Genomic DNA, 10,533 nt, shown 5'->3' on the forward strand with positions numbered 1-10,533 from the left:
TTTGGTTTGCGGGAATAGAGGTTTGGAATCGGAATTGGAATGGATCATTCTGATTCTAATTGTTTGGTTGGGTAGAATTAGAATTTCATTTTCATTTCTGCTGGAATGGCATTCCCCAATTTGAGGGAATGATCATTCCCTGCTCTCTCCCATGAAAATGAAATTTCATTCCTACTGATTCTAATTCCCATTTCCATTCCTGTGATCTGAGCCAAACAGACTATGGGAATGGACCATTCTGATTCCGATTCTGAAGGATTTCAATTCTGATTCTATTTATGAACCAAATGGACCCCTAATTTTTTTTCAGTGATGATAAGGGATGCCAATGGTACAAGTTTTCTCAACTTGAATGTCAAGGTATTGACACGATATGTCTAATATGTTGCATATCGGATCATATTGGTAGGGTTCCGATACACCTTTTTCAAGGATAATCCTCAAATCCTTTGATTTATATTTTAATCCATGCTTAATCTACCCCTTAGCCCTACTTTTGAAAAAAAAATTAAGAAGTAGAATGTGTGCAGTAAAAAGTATCGATACACTCCTTCCATGGTATCAGGGTGTATCGGTACTTTGAACCTTGGTATACATATACTCAGCTAAGGTATAAGGATGCATGTAATGCCATAAAAGAGATCTCCAACACTAAAACTTTACCGAGATACTATACCCCTGCTTTTGTTGTTGTGATCCCTAAGAAAGATGTTAGAGCTTTTGTGGACTTCAGACTCTATTAGTCTATGTAGCTTTGGTTATAAAGGCTCAGTTTGGAAAGAGTACAAATACATACAAAATACAAGGTATTGCACTCTACATATTTGTATTTGTACTTCGACCAAAATGAGCCAAATTTTTTGCTAAAATTCTATCTAATAAGTTTGTGGTTTTACAAATACATACAAAATACAAGGTATTGCACTCTACATATTTGTATTTGTACTCTGACCAAAATGAGCCAAATTTTTTGCTAAAATTCTATCTAATAAGTTTGTGGTTTTGCTTTCTAAATCATATCTCTGGATCTAGTACTTATAGAGTGCTCCCTACACTAACCTCACAGCACATCCAACTGTGCATTGAAAACATCTCCCCATGAATGACAACAAATATGGAAGATGTGAGATCAGATCTGCCCCACACATGCCACCTCACAGGCACATCCCACCGTGCATTGGGAACATCTCCTGTACTGTGTAATTATTTACGGAAGATGTTCCCAATGCACGGTTGGATGTGCCTGTGAGGTCGTTGTGAGGCACACTGTGTGAAGAGCAGATCCCAATTTGAAAGATGTTCCTGATGTACAACTGCAATATGATGTGAGGAACAGATCTGGTATCGAGTTGGGTGCCTTTGTTGGATGCAGAAACGCAAATGAAAATAGTAATTTAGTTCAGAAGATTGCTAGTGAAATTCAAATAATCATGAGGATATAATAAAATTCTTAAACTGGACATAATGAAAACTTGTATGAGGATGTAATACAATTCTTAAATCGGACGTCACGAAAGCTTATAACAGAATGAAATCCAATTTTATCTTATCTGATCTTTAGAATTTTGGCAGTATTAATTGCTAGTTTTATATAGTTTTAAATGACTCAGTGAGTCTGCACCTCTCTGCATGTGTGTGTGCATGTTATTTATTTATTTATTTATTTATACAAATATATTTATATATGTTATTTATTTATTTATATTGAATTTTTATAAATTTGTTATATTATTTATTGTTTTATAGAAAATTATATATATGATGAAAATAGTTGAAAAGATACTTGTATATTTTATTTTTCTTTATTTAAATTGTTATTTTTTAATTTTCTTTTAATATTTTATTATTTTTTAAATTAAATTGGAATGGATCAGATCCAAATATCTGACTTCCTCATCGAATTCGTATTCAAATCCATGTTTATGAGAAGCAATTGAATTTGCTATTATAGAAAATTTTGGCTATATTATTACTTTCATTATCATCATTTAGAATTATCACGTACAAAACAAATACATACTTACTAGTATTTATAAATGCGTTAATACTATAATATCAATAGGTCAGGTTTGTCACAACCCAAGACCTATGTTAGGCTAACCTGACTCTCTAATCCAATAGGGTCAGGCCAATGTGAATTTACTATACTCAACCCAACCCACTTACATCCCTATTAAAGGTGGAACCATCCACCTTCTAACCTTCATCAACCAATATCATAAAAGTGATAATCAATCAATTGCTATTCATCCAAATTCACATGATAGCTTTGAGTGGTCAAAGTTATTCCAGCATCATACTTTCCAACATCATAGATATTGCCCAAAAAAATAAATAAAAGTTTGCCGAGTTGAATAAGCATGTAATAAAGATTAAAGAGCATGAAATAGAACAACCCACTGACATATCCCTAGTGAAGGTGGGGCCTTTTTAACTTTTTTATTTGTTCTGTTTCATATGCTTATTCAACTTGAGATTACATATATAATATATTCTTTGGCATATAACTCATCTGGTTAACAATCAGGTTGGGTTCAAGTATGGAATCTACTTGCTTTCTTTTCCCATTTTCAACTCTGATCTGAATTTGGCCCGACCAGACGCATTGCCTCCACACTCCAAATCTCTAAAAGGGAAGAATTTTTCTCACCTTAGCTTGTCTGGCTCTACACTAGCTAGCTAATCCGAAAATATCTCTGCCCTTATTCCTTAGGCTCCCCTTATTACCGCCTACTTTTGTATTGGGAAAGCCATAACCCCACTTTGGTTCAGGGACTCCACCACCGCTATCATGGCATCAGCACTAAAATTGGGCCACCCAATTTGAGACATCCCCACATCGATTAACTGTTTCTTCATCATCGATCCATGAACTCTGAAGATATGGTTGAACAACAAAGCTTAGGCACTTTTATAGTGGTTTAACCAAATTGGTTAGTTTAGATACGCTGCCCTTTGGGTGCAGTATGACCGATGAAACCTTTTGTATTATTTCATGCATGTTCCCCTTCTAATATTAACAATGTCATACAGATAAAGATAAACAAACAGCTGGTACAGGAGAATAAGCATGTACAACTACCATAATAATTGAAATGATGGCTAGCTAATTAGTAGGTTGGAGCTATAGAGATGGTGGGACTCAACAAAAGTATTATTGCAGGGACTTTTTCTAAATGGATCAAGTGTTCGTTTGGATTCTAACATTTAATAGATTTTTCAGGCTCTGTTTGTTTCCAGCTTCTTCCTACCTCAATTGAACCACATCTTTTTGCTTCCTTCCTCACTTCCAAACATATAACCGACCTTTATTATCTTTCATGTAAAATGGGGAAAACATCATTTTACTTCTAACAAGCAAATAGGACAAAGTCAAATATGAAGCCAAAAATAAATCAGAATTTACAGTCTGTCTACTTGCACTCTCACGCATTTACACCAATGCAAATGAAATGTACAAATTTGGGAAAAGGGCAAATACAAATACATAAACTGTAAAACCAAAATTTTAAAAATTGACCTGAAAACAGAACTGCTTTGATCACCAGTTTCTGGTTCAACGGTTCAACTGTCTGGGTCAAACATTTTGAGGGGTTCGACCCTTAGATTGGAATATTAGGATAGACATATATACATATCTCTTCTTTTTTGAGAAAAAAAAGAGATAAGAGGCTACCGGTTGAGAAAACAAGAAAGAAAGGAAAGAAAAGGAAAAAAGGAAAGAAAAGAAAAAGGAAAGAAAGGAAGGAATAGGGAAAGAAATGAAGAAGAAGAAGGAAGAGGAGGTGGTGGCGATGTTCACTAGTGATGATGATGGCGGCAGCAACATTCGCCGGCAATGATGATGGTGACGGCAACGACAATGGCATCGGCTCTCTTTCCTTGATGTCAGATCTGTCTTCAGATCTTGATTCTTTCTCTCTAATCTCTCTCTCTCTCTCTCTCTCTCTCTCAAGTCTCAGATGTGAGATCGTTTGTAAGAAAATTAAATAAATTTTTATTAAACTACAAACCACTGCCCAAGTCAAGTAGTTTAGTGGTTCGACCATCTGGGTCAGTGGTTTTCTGACCAATTCAACATTTTTTCTTCAAAAAAGCGGCCCAGTCCAAAACTGGACCCAGAAAACACAATCTATTCTTGGGTCAATTGGTTCGGCCGTCTGGTCTGGTCCGGTCCAGTTTTCAAATGTGTGTAAAACCTTGTATTTTGTGTGTATTTGTACTGCACATATTTGTATTATACACTTTTCGACTAAACCTTAGGCTGCATCTGAAAACGATGTAAATGGAGTGTAAATCCCGGTTTAGGGTAAATTTGCACTCTAGTTCACTTTTGCCTGTGTGTGGCAACATTAGATTTATGCATTGACAAATGACAGACCAATGCATATTTACATTGATAATAAGATGTAAAAGTACATCAATAAAAAAGAAGTAAATTTGCATTCAAGTGGGCTTTTGATAAAAAAAAACATATACTTTATTGAAATTTATGTTTGCATCCATTACAGCTAAAAATCTATTTGGTAAGAATGTAAATTTGTCAATGCAAAACTAACCCAATTTTACAATTTATAAGAACCATTTTACACTCTACATATTTGCATTCACACTTATTTGCATAGTTTCCAAACGCAGCCTTAGGAAAATTTTTATGCAAATTTAAATTATTGATACATATTTTCCATGGATGATGCATATTCAATTTTAGGCTGAAGATCATGGGATACCTATTAAATCCTCATGTATTTGGTCCGTTCCACTGTTTCCCTTATATCATTATTTGTTAGGATATATATATATATATATATATATATAGGAATTGATATAGACTAATATAAACCAATATAAGTCCATGCAAATTGATAGAAAAAAGTTTAAATATATATTTATATTGAAGTTGCATGGCTTGGAATTTACTTAAAACCTTCTACAATCATATATTAATGTTTTAAAAAAGTATTAAATTCACAGATGTGAGTAGTTTTGTTTTCTAAAACAAAAATAACTTCAGTTTCAGCAAAAATAATACAATTTTTATTGATGTGACAATAATTTTTGTTTTAGTAAACAAAACCACACCCCCTAATTAAGTTGAATTTGAAAATGAAGCCTCAAATTCCACATGAGTGATTGTGATAGTTTTTTTTTTTTTTGTCAAATGGAATGCTTTAAATCTTGTAATCTTTTCTTTTTTCATGCTTTTAACCATTACCATTACAAATTTAATAAATTACAATGATGTTATTGAATAAAAAAAAACAATCATAATTTGTCATTTTTCCTTTTCCTCTTTCATATTTGATACTAAACATGTAATTATTTACAATGGTGTCATTGCTAACTATTTACAATGATGAAACTAAGCTTCTACCTTTTTCAATTTTGTTAAAAATTGTCTTTATCATTTTATTTACAATCAGGTTGTGTTGGGCTATGCCGTGGAGGTTGTGTTTTGCTCCCCTAGGATACTTTAGGGGGTCGACTTGGCACAACCCTCAACTTGAGCCCGTGTAGGTTTGTGTCGTGTCGTGAATCGAGCTGGTCTGTGGGCCAAGTCTTGGGCCAGGTCGGGCCACAAATCAGGGTAATCCATGTTTTTTAAAAATTTTGAAAAAAAAATAATGAAAAGTTAACATAAATTAAAAAAATAGATAAAAATTTTAAAAAAATCTTAAAATTTTATTTTATATGAATTTTGATGTGTACAATTGTTTATATGTGCAATAATAAAATGAAATAATATAATAAAATTAAAAATAAAATTATATATATTAATATATTACATAATTATTGTATATAATATACGGTCCAAGCACACATGAGCCCATGTCATGCCATAGGCTGGGCTGGTCCGCAGCAAGTCTTAGCTAGGTTGGGCCATGAATCGGGCTAAGCCATGTTTTTAAAAAAATTTGAAAAAAAATTAATGAAAATTTTAACATAAATTAAAATATAGACAAAAAAAAATTGAAGAAGATCTTATAGTTTTATTTTAGCCTGAGCCCTCATGGGCCCATACCGTGCCACGAGTCAGGTTGGTTCATGGGCCAAGTCTTAGGCTAGGCCGGGCCACAAACGGGGCTAAGCTTGTTCGTGGGCTTGGTAGACTAGTAGTTCAGCCCGACCCATTAACAACGCTAAATTAATTAGTTAAATAATTTGATATAGTCTTTACCAATCTTGTGTTGATAATACATAAAGTTTTATTTATTTATTTAGTTATTTTACTAAATTATTTAATTAGTTAATAATTTAATAATCTAACAAATTATTATTAGTAGCAAAGTAAGACATAGAATCGTGTATAATATTTATATATATATTTACTCTCTCACTTGATTATCTATTTATCTCATTTATTTTATACACTTATTTATTTATTAAATTAAATTAATTATTATTTAACTATTTACAATTATTCCACTATATAAAACAAAAATACAGTGACAAAAGTCATCTCTCCCTCTTTCACTCTATTGCCTGATGGCCATGATTATTTATTTATTATTTTATTTTATTAAATTAAATATATATTATTATCCATAGCTTTTTATTTATTTTAAATAGATATTTTTTCCAATAAACTTTTAATTAAAAAATTTACCTTTCACAATTTTTTCCTATATAATACTTTTCCTTTGATAAGCCGCCTACCATTGCAGGAGCCCGTCCTCTAGTAGTAAGGGCAGTGACATGATAAAAAATACTTATATGCCATGTACTCAAAGTTGGGAGTCGGTGCATAATGATATGACCATACTCCAATTTTACTTTTTTTGCCTTTTTATTTTCTAAGATTTTAGGGATGTGATATTCTCACAAAATTTTGAAAATTGTAAAATAATCTGAATGTTGGGAGTCAGTGCATAGTGATATGACCAAACTCCAATTTTACGTTTTTTGCCTTTTTATTTTCTAAGATTTTAGGGATGTGATATTCTCACAAAATTTTGAAAATTGTAAAATAATCTGAAAGTTGGGAGTCAGTGCATAATGATATGACCAAACTCCAATTTTACTTTTTTTGCCTTTTTATTTTCTAAGATTTTAGGGATGTGATATTCTCACAAAATTTTGAAAATTGTAAAATAATCTGAATGCGGTATCAATATTAATTCTTAGGTAGTGATCCTTTTTAAGATGACTTATTGATACTGCATCCCAGGACTCAGGTGACTTCAAAGAAAACAATGATGGAACCCTAACCAAAGGTTTTTTATATGCTAAAGATCCATTTTGTTAAGGGCGTGATATCATCCATTCTCTTGATTGTTGTATGCTATGAAACATTTGTGGTTTTATTTTGTATAGGATTTTGGATGAATAAGGCTTGCATGAGGGCTGTAGTGGGATCAAATTTGAAGTGAATCAGGCCATTTTTATTTGGAATCCAATTAGGGAAATGATGATTCAAAAATGATCCGATGGATCTTTAGAAAGTTCAACTAAATTTGAATTGACCATTTTATACAAATATGTGAGAATGTGAATCATTTTTTAAGAAATAAGAATTTATTAAAGATCCAAAGGGGCCAGAACTAAAAATATAACAAAAGTAACCTACAAATACCAGGGGTGGTAGCCTTTATTTATCCTAGAGGATCTACGAACATTTAATTGAATTGTTTTAACATCATATCCTTTTATCAAATAAAGTAATGTAATACAATTTTATAAAAGAGAAATAAAGAGGACTTTGGTATAATCTCATGTGTATATTAATGCTATAATTGGTTCAGATATTTATTGGATGGAATCAAGAAATATCTGAACTTGATTCAATTAATTAAATGACATAAGTTTAATATCCGAATTTGATCTGTATTCTAGTTATATAATTCAACTTCTGGATACCATTTACACCCCTATTTTATGTTCCTCCAATAGGTTTCCTTTGGAAGTAATTGATAAAATTTTATATAACCAAACAATCACTTAGGCCCTGTTCGCATTTCTGTAAGTTATTTACTTGGGTAAATACACTTATCCAGGTAATTATTTCCTAGAAAAGAATTACCCAGGTAAGTGCATTTACCCATGCTCTTTTATTTCCCATGTAAATAAGGCAATGACCATTTTATCCACAAAAGCTCATTATTATAAGAGGCATTTTTGTTCATTTCAAGTGTTGACAATTTTCCCCCAAGGTGGGAAAGTTATTTACCCCCTTACCCAAGGTGAGAAAGGGGGGAAAGTTGGTCAATGGGATTTTGATTCCTATTGACCAAAATCCCATGTTCTTTTTTTTTTTAGATTTATGTGGGGATTAGGGAAAGTTTATTTTCCTGGGTATCACTTACCTAAGTCCTGCAACTAGTAATACATAGACAAGCAGATCAATATAACCATATCTTTGAGGTGGTCTAACCTCTCTCCTTGTTTTGCCTCTAACAATAGAATATTGCTCCCCATCTTCTTTCTCTTGTACATGTTCTTATATTTCAGTAGAAGTGGGCACTTGGACTGATGTAAACTAAGGTGAGAAAGAACTTCTAACTTCTAACTCCACATTTTTCTTGAACCTTGTGTTTTATCTGCATTACAAAAAATGGAAGACTCCTTTTTTGGTGAAGCATAGTAGATTCATCAAAAGTAGCATCTCTGCTAACTATGAATTTTGGTGATTTAGGATTAAGACACCACAATCCGTATTCCTTCACACCTAAAACATAATTAAGAAATATGCATTTATTGGCCCTAGGCTCAAGCTCACCTTCATTAACATGTGCATGTGCTAGACAACCAAATATTTTCAAATTTGAATAATCAGGAGGATTTCTAGACTATATCTCTTCTAGAGTCTTACAGTCAATGGTAGTAGATGGAGATCGATTTACTAGGTGACAAGCCATATTAACTACTTCCGCCTAAAAATCCTTGGGGAGACCAACATTTGACAACATGAACATTGCTCTCTCTAATAGATTTCTGTTCATATGTTTTGCAACTCCATTATGTTGTGGTGTTTTGACAACAGTAAGATGCCTTCGTTTTTGCATAACTCGTTAAATTTATTTTCACAAAACTCTAAACCATTATCTGTTCTCAATCGTTTGACTTGCTTTCTTGTTTGCTTTTCAAGTAATGTTTTCCACTGTCTAAAAGTCACAAATACATCATTCTTATGCTTCAAAAAATAAACACATACCTTCCTAGAGTAGTCATTGGGGATGGTAAGAAGACATCGAGCACTACCCTTTGATAGAACTTGTGAATCATAAATTTCAATGAACATAATCCAAAGTGCACTTTGTCCTATGAACGGCTATATTGAAGCTGGTTCTTTTTTGCTTCCCGAAAACACAATGTTCATAGAAGTTAAGCTTTTCTATACTTTTGCTACAAAGAAGACCTCTTTTGCTTAATATAGTCAGTCTTATTTCACTCATATGTCCTAGCCTTATGTGCCATAACTTGGTGGTATCAAACTCAAATAGGGATAATGTAAAAATTGCAACTAAACCTGTGATAGTAGTATCCTATACCGTATGTAGACTTCCTATCCTCATGTCTTTCATCACAACAAAAGCACCATTATTGACTTTTAGAACTCTACCTTCAGCTGAATAGTTACACCCATTGGCATCTAGAGTGCCAAGAGAGATAAGATTTTTCTTTAAATCTGGTACATGTCGTACATTTATCAATGTCCTCACAACATCATGCATTTTTATTCGAATTGTTCCTTTTCCCATAGTTTTACAAGAGACATTGTTACCCATCAATACAACTCCACCATTAATAAATTCATAGGTGGAGAACCAGTTCCATTGGAACACGTGGTAGAAACAACCTGAATTCAGAATCCATTCATCCTTAGATCTGATTTTGTCATTTGTCACTAAAAGAACATCAACATTCTCATCCTCAATTACAACACCAACCTCTGTAGAATTGTTTTTTTTCTTATCTTCATTCTGGTTTTTGTTTTTTCAACTTATAACATTCTGACTTAATGTACCATTTCTTGTGACAATAGTTGCAAATCAAGTTCTTATGCCTAGATTTTGATTTAGACTTCAGTTTACTATTTGAGCCCTTATCCTTAGACCTCTCTATTGCAAGCAATCCAGAGTCCTGACTATCATCCCTATTTATAGTCAGTTTTTATCAATCACTTCTTTAGAGAGTGATTATTTGTTAACATTGTCTGTACTAATGGTGTCTCTTGCATAGATGAGAGACTCTTTAAAAAACTTATATGAGGGTGGTAAGGAACAAAGTAATAAAAGGGCCTAGTCTTCATCTTCAACCTTAACATAAATATTTTGTAAATCTATGATAATAGAGTTAAATTCATCAATATGAGATTTGATAGGTGTACCTTCATCCATATAAAACATGAATAGTCGTTGCTTTAAGTAGAGCTTACTAGCAAGAGGTTTTGACATGCATAGAGGCTCCAACTTTAGCCACAAACCTGCAACGGTCTTCTCATGAATGATTTCTCGCAGAATTTTGTTTGATTGTAGTAACTAAATCATGATTAGGGCTTTAAAGTTTAACTCCTCTCAGTCTTCATCACACATA

This window comes from Nelumbo nucifera, chromosome 6, assembly GCF_055504915.1.
Source record: "Nelumbo nucifera cultivar China Antique chromosome 6, China Antique-T2T, whole genome shotgun sequence".
Classification (NCBI taxonomy): Eukaryota; Viridiplantae; Streptophyta; class Magnoliopsida; order Proteales; family Nelumbonaceae; genus Nelumbo; species Nelumbo nucifera.